The sequence below is a fragment of the Sciurus vulgaris genome (genome assembly GCF_902686455.1).
Source record: "Sciurus vulgaris genome assembly, chromosome: 12".
Lineage (NCBI taxonomy): Eukaryota > Metazoa > Chordata > Mammalia > Rodentia > Sciuridae > Sciurus > Sciurus vulgaris.
Genome location: NC_136473.1, coordinates 63,477,295 through 63,484,110, shown reverse-complemented (window position 1 = coordinate 63,484,110; position 6,816 = coordinate 63,477,295). Strand labels below are relative to the sequence as shown.

General features: G+C 36.4%; 1 long non-coding RNA gene across 1 annotated transcript; it reads left to right on the top strand.

Annotated features, from left to right (window-relative positions):
- The first annotated feature begins 431 nt into the window (after positions 1-431).
- On the top strand, positions 432-3,494 carry LOC306641444. Its single transcript, XR_013758154.1, has 3 exons — positions 432-493; positions 696-797; positions 3,394-3,494. It is a non-coding gene; the product is annotated as an uncharacterized lncRNA (long non-coding RNA).
- Positions 3,495-6,816: the final 3,322 nt, after the last annotated feature.

Sequence of the window (6,816 nt, the reverse complement as noted above, 5' to 3'; positions counted from 1 at the left end):
ATCAAATGATGTTATATGCATGTACAAATATGTCACAACGAATCCCACTATTATATATAATAATGCACTAATTTAAAAAAAGTTTTCTTTACAAACGCACTACCACTCAGCTATACCCCCAGACTGTTCAGCCATTTTTGATTGTCTCATCAGATAAGGGAATATGATTGACTTTTACTGCATAGGGTCCAAGAATATTAGATACTCTGCAATACTCAGTATAGTATAGTACAATAAAGGTTCATCATTCTTACAGATGAAAAAAATGTTTAGAATTATCCAATCCTAGAACATACCCACATTAGACATACAAACCTAAAATATGGTTTTCACAGGTTTTTAAAAAAATATCCTGATATCTTCTAGAAATGCATCTTTCATAGTTATTATTTTACTTTCTCAGCTCTTTGCCAAGAATTATTCCTCCTATTTAATAAAACTATTCTCAGCGGGAATGCTGCTGGTAGAACTAGAATCACCATATGATGCACAGGTATGTTTTGGTCACAGTTGTCATTCTTACTGTCAGTCAGCACATAAATCAAGTATCTGACTACTTTCTTATGCTTTCCTGTACTTTTATAACCTATGTAGTTAAACACATATTCATTTATTAAAATTTACTTTGATTTTTAATTTGCATATTAGGGCAATTTTGGAAAACTATAAAAGTTATTCTATGAATTTCATTTCAGAATAATAGAAAGAATTCTACAAAATAGAAGAAAGAAGATGCTGTTTCTAATAAGTTTCTGAACCACTGGAAAAGCCCTTCAGTGAGTCCCAGATTTATATAGGTAATTCAGATCCTTCTTTCCCTCTGGAAAATCAAAAGCTTAAAACTCAACTCTGGTCACCAAAAATGACAGAATATTGGAATCTTGCTCCTATTCCCCCAACCAATGATTTTCCTTAAAATCTTGCCAAGTCACCCATGAATTTTAGTAGGTTTTTTAAAAAAAATTTAATTTAGGACTTAGCATTTGTAATTACAGTGGCAATATTTCATAGAGATTTTCTCTGGATGAAAGCAGAATGCATATATAAGCACTTTAACAAATGCAAAGTTCTAAGTAAACACAAGGAACTGGCAGCCATGTTGTGTCCATAATCTAATTATTAAGACAAGAATCTCTAACAGAAGAGCTCAAAATATCAAAATATTTTTAAACAATGCAAGATTCCTAAGCTAGAAACATCACCATTAAATGATTTCAGAGCTTTGAGCCTGTTCTTTATCCCTCATCATCCTTCAGTTCTATGAAAAATATTGGATATAAGCAAGGAAAGCAAATTATTGCCAAAATGTTTTTGAATAAAAACAGATAACATGATATTAGCTAAAGGTCTTTGAATGGGCAATAAAATCATTGAATGTTTGAGGAAAATCAGATTTTTTTCAGGTTAGCAAAAGTTCTCCTACCCCTTCAGATTTAGTAATTATTGTCTGCCTTTGGCCTGGTGCCTTATCCCCAGCCCAAAATGCATGTTGCTTAATCTTCACCAAAAGATCTTGCTGTGCTGAATATGTGTCTGTCTTCTGGTCTTGAGGAGTGCTAGGAACTGAAGTCCTCATCTGTTCCTTAAAGATAAAAGGGAAGTTTGGAGATCAGGACAAACCTCATGTAGTCCATATGTTCAGCATGTGATGTAAGACTTTTTGAATGATTACAAAATGGTCTCTAGACAGACTCCTAATATTTGAGTACCTGTACCACAGTATGCATGGGAAGGGAGGAGAAGGTTACAAAATACTATTATCCCCCAAAGGTGAATGCAGCATCAAATAAAAATGCTAACAGCTCTGCTATGAAGGTTTACACTGTGGTGGGAGGTTAATTTTTAAGGGTTTGGTGGAAGAAACACACTCAGAAGAAGTTGATGGATGAGATTAAACAGTCAGAGGCTCAATTGATACAAATAAGGGCAAGGAGATGATAGCTGCTTCAGAGACCATAGGCAGCTGTGTTCTGATTTTTTTTTTTTCCAGGAGGAAACTAAGGTGTAGGTGATAAAGTAACAAGTCCAAATTCACAGTGAGTTAGGGACAAAACTATACATCTACTCTCTCCCCAAAGTTTAACAAGTAAGTAGCTGGAGGAAACTCAGGGTTTTGAGATGGAAAATTCTGCTCAGTTTTTAATCCACCAAATCCTGCAACATCAACTCCTTCCAACTGATGACATTCCCATCACTAGCTAGCTTCGCCAGAAAACCCTCTTCCAGAAGTATGGGTGGGCCAGGAACTCACATGGTGGCTGTAAAGATGACGCAAATTAAAGAACACCTTTAATGTGTACATCATAGCTGCTACTGAGGAACCTGAAGCATTGGCCACTCTCCTGGAAAATATGGTAAATAGTCCTTCAAGCCTGACTTCACTGATTGCATATCTAATTATTGGCCAATAAATCAGACCACCATTCTTGAAGCTTCTCAATTTTCCATGTTCACAGTACATGGGTTCTGAAAATCAGATTTAAGAAGGTTTCACAGTTTTATATTTGAGGGCTCTTCATAAGACAAAAGGAAATTTGAGAAGGTGCATCTTCCTGGTTGAAAATCAACTAGGTGAAAATCTAAAGATCACAGCAGGAGTCTAGGTATTGTCAAATTGATAAAGGGAGAAGAGTTAAAAAGCACAATACTGAATTCTTGGGTGAAGATCAGGAAGAGAAGTTTGCGGCAAAGGGAGTCAGAAACGAAAGATTTGTAAAAACTTCCTTTTGCACAGTTTTTAAAAGAATCAAATGAATCTTTGTTCATAGGAGTTTGGGCACTGGTTTTGTTTTACTAGAGTTAGCGGTTGTGAAGGGCACAAGAGAATTTCTGGGGGACTCATAAGATTTTATGTCTAAATCTGAGTGCTGGTTACATGGGTGTATTACTTCAATGTCCTCAAGCTGTAATTCACAAGTCTTTCACTTATCTGCATCAATCAATTTTTCCCCAAACTGTAATAATTAGGAGGGGGCATTCTGATATAAATTGCTTACCTTAGTTAGGAGGATATACTGGGCAGCCAAATAATTACACTGAATTTCTAGTTTCAATCCTACCTCTTTAATTTTTTGATAGTAGGGTTAGACAACAAAAGAGGAAAAAGAAGAGAAAATGTAGTACATAAAACAATTCACTGATATTAGACCTGGACTTGTTGAACAAATGCATGTGTTCCGAAATGGAGTAGCCAAAGGGAATCTTCAATGGCATAAATTCAAATCAATTTGAATCAATCTTACAAATGTTTATTACATCTATCATAATCATGGAACACAGAGTACCACTATGGGAATTTCCATTCAGTTAAAAAATCTATTCTCTACTTGGATTCTAATAAACAATGTGACTTCCACAAAAATAAATTAAATTAGCTTCTTTTTCTTTCTGTAGAATGCCAAAAAAAGACAAGGCAAGAAGAAGGATATGGAGTGCCAGAGTCAAAAAGGGAGAAGTCTGGTGGATAGTATTCTGGAACACTTAGTGGGTAAGAAAGCTTGTTATATTGTGTGCATGTAAGAATATGTGACAATGGATTCCACTGTTATGTATAATCTTATTGCACCAATAAAAAAATAAAAAGAAACTCTCCTTAGCTATTCAGTGTACAGATTCTACCAGCATGAACATTGAATACATGTCTATGTAGAGAATAAGGCTTCAATTTTCAAAAACAACATCAAACACTATTTAGTATTTGACATACACAATATAGGATACTGAGCAGTGTATTTTACCATTCACTCGTTCTGTGTCAAACACCAAGAATATGATATAAATTAAACAAAAGAAATCTCTGTTCTCATTGAGCTAGAATTTCCAGTTTGTGTTAGAGAGAACATACACAAACCTATAGATAAATATGTAACATAGCAAATGGTGTTAAGTGTGATAATGAAGTCAAGTGAGGTGTAAGAAATTATCAGAAGGGTTGCTATTTTATTTACAGTAATTTTAGAAGCCCTCACTACGCAGTTGACTTCTTTACAGAGTCAGGATAAACTAGGCATCGCTATCTGGGAGGAGAATGGGCCAGGTCAAGGAAAGAGCAAGAGAAAATGCCCTAAGACAGGTTTGTTGGTGGTCAAAGAAATGCAAAAGCAGTGTTTTCAGATCAATGAGGAGATTAGAAGTAGTGGAACCAGGTCACAAGGGCCATTGTGGATCATTATCAGGATTGGCTGAGTGCCACGTAAGTCACTGAAGGGCTTTTGGAAGATGAGAGATGTAACTTATTTTTAAGAATTCATTCTGGCTTCTAGGTTGAAGATGTTCTACAAAGGACCAAGGTCAGAGCAGGGAGACCCATTGGAAAGTTACCATAGTAACGCGAAGAGAGGTAACAAACAGGTGTAACTTGGGGTGGAAGTGATGGCAGCAGTGAAGGAGGTGAGGGTTGGCTGGACTATAGGTACATGTAGTTTTTTGCAGTACTGGGGACTGAGCTCATGTGAGTTTCACCCCTGAGTTACATCCCCAACCTTTTTTTTTTTTTTTCTTCATCCTTTTCATTTCTTTCTTTCTTTCTTTTTTTTTTTGACACAGGGTCTTACTAAGTTGCTGAGTCTGACCTTAACATGCATTCCTCCTGCCTCAGCCTCCTGAGGCACTCTGTAGGTGTATTTTGAAAGCAAATTTAACAGGATATTCTGATGCATTAAACATGGGTTATAAGAAAGAAACATTAAGAAAGATCCCACTAAGGTTTTTGGCCAAATCAATTTTTAGTGCTCACAATAGAGGCCTGGACTGATGTGAAATGTGAGATGTCAAATTTTGAAATCTACATAAAAGCATAGGGGTGGGGATGTAATGCAGAAGTAGAACCCTTGCCTTGAGTGCCTGGGCTTCATCCCCAGCACCCCGTAAGTCAATGACTGAATAAATAAATAAATAAAGTACTTAAGAGCATCAAGCTAGATAAGTTTACTTAAAGAGTTGATACAAGTAGAGAAGATGTCTTCAGGCCAAACCCTCAGGGTTGGATCAACATTTTAGATAAGAGAGCTGAGAGAAAAAATCCCCCAGGGAATCTAAGGAGTGCACACTGAGACAGAAGACCTAGAGGACCCAACAGCCTTGTCCAAAAAGTGCCTCAAGATGGAGGGAACAGGAAGCCCTGTCAAAACCTGCTAACAGCCTTTGATATCCTTCCAGGTCCCCTCCCTCAGAAGCTTCCAACTTTATTAACTTACATACATATGGTCAGAGCATCACAAAAGTGATTCCATTTTGATGCTAAAAATTTTCATAGTGTCAAAGATCACTGTAAAATGTTTGGAGATCTAGGAAAAAAACCTAAGTTAATAATTGTTTTCATTTCAGAACATAGTTATACTAATTCTCAATTCATCTTTTTCTCAGTCTCTGCAGGTTTCTAAATTTCAGATCCTCCCTAAGACCTATTATTTGTGCATATATAAATGAAATAGTTCCTAATTAGAAACAAACTCCAGGATTTAGTCAACAAATATTAAGAATCTGTTATATGTTTGGAACTGTTTTGAGCACAGTGAACATAGGTGAGCATGGTGAATGGGGTCTCTGCTGCCATGGGACAGACTGGAGTCTACAGCAAGAAGAACAAAGAGAATGTACTCCTTTCCACCTGCTGTTTGCAAGGTTTAGCATAGTGTGAACCAGGCAGAGCCACATTAATGCACTGTGCTATTATTTATCAGTTGTATGACCTTGGACAATTGACTTGAGCTCTCTAAACCTCATTATTTCCTCTATAAAATGAGGGCACTGATTCTACCACATCCAGACAATTATAAGGCCTAAAGGAAATAAACCACATAAAGCCTCTAACAGGGTTTCTAGAGATAGAGGAGGACAATAAAAACAGCAGTCATTTTTAGGTCTGTTATTATAAGAAAGTGAAATGCACTCTATGTCACATGAATATTTAAAGCTTGCTTTCACAAAATGCCCCAACTAAACAAACACTGGTATTAGGTTACATACCAGTGTGACCATGTAAACCTGTGCGCTCCCCACTTCCTCTGCCACCACCATCTGGAGCCGTTATCCAGGGAGCTTACCCAGCTCTTGCTCCCTTCCACTACTTGACTTTGAACTAGTTCACTCCTTGTTTGCAGTTCAACCAAATCAAGTGTGTGAAAAGAAAGCAAATCAGATCTGTTCTTACATGCGCGCGCACACACACACGCACTTGTTTTATCTTTGGGATAAGATTCAATTGTTAATAAAAGAGAAGCTATTGGCACAACTGTGTTGGGAATTGTGAACTTATCTCATGCTTCTCTTTTGTGTGTCAAAACCTGGAAAGTAGACAACTTTCTATGTTTACTGTCCTTCTCTGGTAATAACCTTGTATTATGTAACTTCAAATGTATACAGATGCCTTCTCTGCCTTTTGATACCTTCTCCCACCTAGCCTCACTCTCTACAAACAAACAAAAAGTGTTGGGGAAACATTTTTTCAGAAAAATAACTAATTTGCAAAAATATCTTTTCTTTCTTTTAAATGTTTTTCTTAAGTTTGAATTTTAACAAGAAAATATTATTTTCCAATGGGAGAAAAGATTCACAGATTTCTGAAATTGGGGGAACACTGCATATTATGAATCCTTCATTACATAAGTGAAGAAAATGAGCTGGGCTATCATACCAGTTTATACACCTCACCAGTTAGGGAACCAAAATACTTACTTTGAGTTTTCTTTAGAAGAGTGGACTCATATTAAAAGAAAAGAGTTTTTATTTTTTAAATACAAACCTTGCATCCTTTTTTACTCTTTAAATCTTCTTCCTTTTTGCAGGGTAAGGAGAAGAGATGCCATTTATTGAGTT